This window comes from Bison bison, unplaced genomic scaffold, assembly GCF_000754665.1.
Source record: "Bison bison bison isolate TAMUID 2011002044 unplaced genomic scaffold, Bison_UMD1.0 scf7180017864527, whole genome shotgun sequence".
NCBI lineage: Eukaryota > Metazoa > Chordata > Mammalia > Artiodactyla > Bovidae > Bison > Bison bison.
In genome coordinates, this window is record NW_011495078.1 from 3,186,253 (window position 1) to 3,191,221 (window position 4,969).

Below are 4,969 nucleotides of genomic sequence, written 5' to 3' on the forward strand. Positions count from 1 at the left end.
TTTTTTTTACATATTCTGCAAATCAGACTCCTCCACTTTCTTCCCCAGGTTTCTGAGGCGTACTGCATTTTTGTTAATGCCTGATCATCCTGCTCTTTTTCAATGGACACAGAAAACATGCTCATTTTATTTCACATTCTAGATAAACAACCAGCCATGGAAGGAACCGTTTGGAGCAATGGCGCACCCTCGTGGCCCCAAGAAGCAAATGGTATCCACTCTGCATGTGAACTCCGTCTCATAATTTTTGAAACTAAGCAGCTATAAAAAAAATTAGCATAATAATGTTAACCATAATATGGCATCAGAAGAAAAACACCTTGTGAATGAATGGGATCAACAGAAAGGACAGACAATTAAACACGTGGTTGTTCTTCATTCTAAGGCCCAGCGGCCCCCAGAACACATTTTGCAGTTGTATGTATCCCTGAGCTGTGAAGTACATGTTTGGAATTTTATGAAGCAGTTTTCTTATCCAAACTGTAAGACTCTTACTTGTTGCACCTTGGGTGAGTAAATAGTGCTTTTTAAAGCCTTACTCTCTATTTTAATTCCCTGCAGTTCTGGGCCTCACGGTGTAGGTAACTGAGACAGTCGCCTCTAGAGCCAGAATCACTGCATTTAAGTCAGGCTGTGTCTCTCAAAGTGGGAGCAAGTTTAATCTCTATGCCTTAGTTTTCCCATCTGTAGAATGGGGACACCACAGCAGACACTGTTTAGTCTTGTGAGAACTAAACAGGTTATTAAAACCATGCCTGGAGCACAGTAGCCCCTGCAACCACAGCAGCTAAGACGCCTCCTGCCAAGCTGTCGCCACGGCCGTCACCTGGACAATCACATTTTGTCCACCTGCATTCTGGACTCAAGAGCTTCTGTGACTTTGTGTTCCTCCAGTTGAATATCCAGGAGTCTATAGGAATACGATAGTTATGAAATCCCATATTTAGGTCTACAGAGTAGCAACGGAGTATAATTAAACACCACAGGACCTTGTTTGCTATCCACGACTCACCATTCCTTACGTGTTAATCAGTGCCAAAAGTAGTTTGGAGCGAATCCTCTGAATGCCTTTTCTCAAGTCCAAAGCAAGGAACTGTCAACACTCGACTATTTGTGGAGGGACATTATTTTATCAACAAAGGTCCGTCTAGTCAAGGCTATGGTTTTTCCAGTAGTCATGTACTGATGTGAGAGTTGGACTGTGAAGAAAGCTGAGCGCCAAAGAATTGATACTTTTGAACTGTGGTGTTGGAGAAGACTCTTGAGAGTTCCTTGGACTTCAAGGATATTCAGCCAGTCCATCCTAAAGGAAATCAGTCCTCAATACTCCTTGGAAGGACTGATGTTGAAGCTGAAACTCCAATCCTTTGGCCACCTGATGTGAAGACCTGACTCACTGGAAAAGACCCTGATACTTGAAAAGATTGAAGGCAGGAGGAGAAAGGGACGACAGAGGATGAGATGGTTGGATGGCATCACCAGCTCAATGGATCTGAGTTTGAGTAAACCGGGAGTTGGCGATGGACAGGGAGGCCTGGCGCACTGCAGTCCATGGGATGCAAAGAGTCGGACACGACTGAGCGACTGAACTGGACTGAGGTGGCTCAGACGGTAAAGAATCTACCTACATCTGGGAGGCCTGGGTTTGATACCTGGTTCAGGAAGATTCCCTGGAGAAGGGAATGGCAGCCCTCTCCAGTATTCTTGCCTAGAGAATCCCATGGACAGAGGAGCCTGTCGGGCTACAGTTTATGGGGTCGCAAAGAGTCATATACGACTGAGCAACTAATACATAATCTCTTCAAGGTCGCTCTCCAAAGAATCGAGGGGGAAGTTCTGAAATGCTCCCCAAATTTGCGGTACAATTTCCCCACATCACAACTGTCCAAAAATCGGGCTGTAATTAATTCAGGTGCCTTGAGGCAGAATTAGCTGCCCACTGGATTCTTTGGTAAGAAAGCTCTTTCGGGTGAAGAGAAGAGCATTTTTAAATATAAAGAGGGTAAAGAAAAATATTTGTAATCTTAAAAGAAGTCCCAGGACTTCAGTAAATCATGAATAACAGCCATGAGATTCATTTAGTAGAAAATGGATTCCTGGTTCCTGGATCACAGTGTGTAAACCTTAATAATCATATAAGCAGCTCTGGTGATTAGCTCCAGTGTGATGACTTTTTTTTCCTTCCCAGTCTTCTCTTAAGCCCCTCCTGCATGCTGAAGGATGCCACGAGGACGCGTTCTGTGCTGTGGTCCAGGAGTTTCCCGAGTCACGAACTGTGAGGGATCACAGGGTTCTCAGCCGCACAGCTGGACCCCAGTCACCGGGTGCGTGGGGACATTTCCCGAGTCACGAACCATGAGGGATCACAGGGTTCTTAGCCGCACAGCTGGACCCCAGTCACTGGGTTCGTGGGGACATTTCCCGAGTCACGAACCATGAGGGATCACAGGGTTCTCCGCCGCACAGCTGGACCCCAGTCACCTGGTGCGTGGGGACAAGCCTCTTCTACTGCAGCTGTTATTACAGCCACTGTGCTGGGGGCAGAAGCTGCCAATGCAGGCATTTGTAAGAAAGTCTTAAGTGGCTCCAGACAACCTTTTCTAAGTGAAGAGTATTTTGTAAAGGCCTACAGGAGGAAAATAGATGCTTTCTAATTTTAGAGTTGCACTAACGATGGTGTCCTTGAGGTTTTGATGGATGTTAGCGGGCACTGGTTAATGTCACCACGGGGAAATATAATTAGCATATCCGGGCACCCTGGCTGGAGACCTCTCTGTGGTCCTCCCTGCGAGTCCTAGATTTCAGTTCAGTTCAGTTCAGTCACTCAGTCGTGTCTGACTCTTTGCGACCCCATGAATTGCAGCATGCCAGGCCTCCCTGTCCATCACCAACTCCTGGAGTTCACACAAACTCATGTCCATCGAGTCAGTGATGCCATCCAGCCATTATCTCATCCTCTGTCGTCCCCTTCTCCTCCTCCCCTCAATCCCTCCCAGCATCAGAGTCTTTTCCAATGAGTCAACTCTTCACATGAGGTGGCCAAAGGATTGGAGTTTCAGCTTTAGCATCAGTCCTTCCAAAGAACACCCAGGACTGATCTCCTTTAGAATGGACTGGTTGGATCTCCTTGTAGTCCAAGGAACTCTCAAGAGTAGACTTAGGGATTTCCAAAGGATTGCCACCCATCTAGAAAATCATTAACTTCACTTTTCTGAATACATCCGAGAAGAATTCATCCAACTCTCATCTATAGTAAAAGGAGGCTTATGACGCTTTAATAAACTTTTAGTTCCAAAAGCAAAGCAAACATTAATGTGTTCATGTAATGCTTCTCTTTTAGAGTCTGTTTTGTTCCTTGGAATGAAACATATGACTTGTGAAATTCAAGTCATCCCCTACTTACAAGGACAATTTCTTTTATTAATGACTTATAATTAAGAAGAAATGGCTAAACAATTAGCTTATTAGTCTGAAGAGTAAACAAAGAGCAGGTTATTCATCCATTTGCTAAGTGTTCTTAGCCTTGACGTACTTTTCACTTACTGAGAACATTTCCTAGGTTTTCTAGGGGGTTTTTTGTACCTCATCAGATGATGAAAGCCAATGCAGCTATGTATTTTCTTTAGGAGAAAGAGCAGGTAAGTGGCTACTTTTGGTCCTACTGCCTGACCTTAAGGAAGGTGCTTAGCCTCCTTGCCCTGAAGTCTCCCATCTCTGTAAAGTAAGGATGCCAGTAGCTGTCATCTACATAATGGCATTATGACCGAGGGACCCATTACAGTTTTAAGAGAAGATGCTTTATATTACTGTAGTTCACTTCCCAAATACAGAACGCTAGAAAATATTTTGGTTTCATATAAAAGCCTTCAGATGCTTTTTGGAAGATGACGATGTTCTTTGTGGTTATTAAGAGAATCTGAGCCCAAAGACAACCTCATCTGAATGAGGTGAGCTACTAACAAGAGATCAACAAAAAAATTCTTAATGAGGTTTTTTTTTTTTGATAGCTACATTCTACTTTTATAGGGACACAAAATAAATACTTTTTGATACAGGCCACGGCCTCTGGCTGCCACAGTCTAGCCCTGAGCTCACTGGGACTGGCTTGTCAACAGCTGAGTAGTTGAGATGCTCCGCGAGAAGATGCAGACAGAACAGAATGGAGTGAAAATGGTCCTTGGGACCAGAAGGCAAATCATTTACTGGCAACAACAGTTGAAGAGGCTGGCCAGCTCCTCCGGGGAGGCTGCCTAGAGGCCTGAAGTTCGGGGGTGCAGCTGTAGGAGGCGGGGGACGGGGCCCCGGCAGTGGCCTTCCTGGGCTGGGCTTCCTACCAAGTGGTACTGAGTGTCAGGGAGTAACTGAGAAGTAATCACTCCAGAGGCAGGGAATGGAAATGAGATGGCCAGTAAGGCGAGGGTGTTCGGGTAACCCCAAAAGGACATCTCAATATAACAGCACGCGGCAACTGCCATTTCCAAGTTATATCCGGATATTGTTAGCAAAGGGAAGTCAGGGGCTCAAGCTGAGTTTTGCTCTAATGCCCATCGTTTCACCAGGCTGTCTGAAGCCTGGTTTTAGTGCAATGTGTTTTTAATATCATGAACTTGTGTCTGCAAAATGGGAAAGATGCATTCTTAACTACTTGGCCATACCGGTTGCATATAAGATGATCTTAAAGCCGCTACCTGCTCTGAAGGACCCTGCAGGGACCCCGCGCATTCCTTAACACCGCATTCCTCTGCACAGCACCCCTACCCTCACATCTGGACCTGTCTGAGCGAGCTCAGTGCTCCAGACTCACCCTGGGGTTCGCGGATCCTCCTGCCCACCGCAGACCTCCGGAGCACGCTCCTGCCGGAGTTGAACAGGCTGGCCAGCTCGTCCAGGGGGCTGCCCAGAGCTCTGGAGTTCGGGGGGCTGTAGGGGGCCGGGGAGGGGGCGCCAGTGGTGGTGGCCTTCCTGGGCT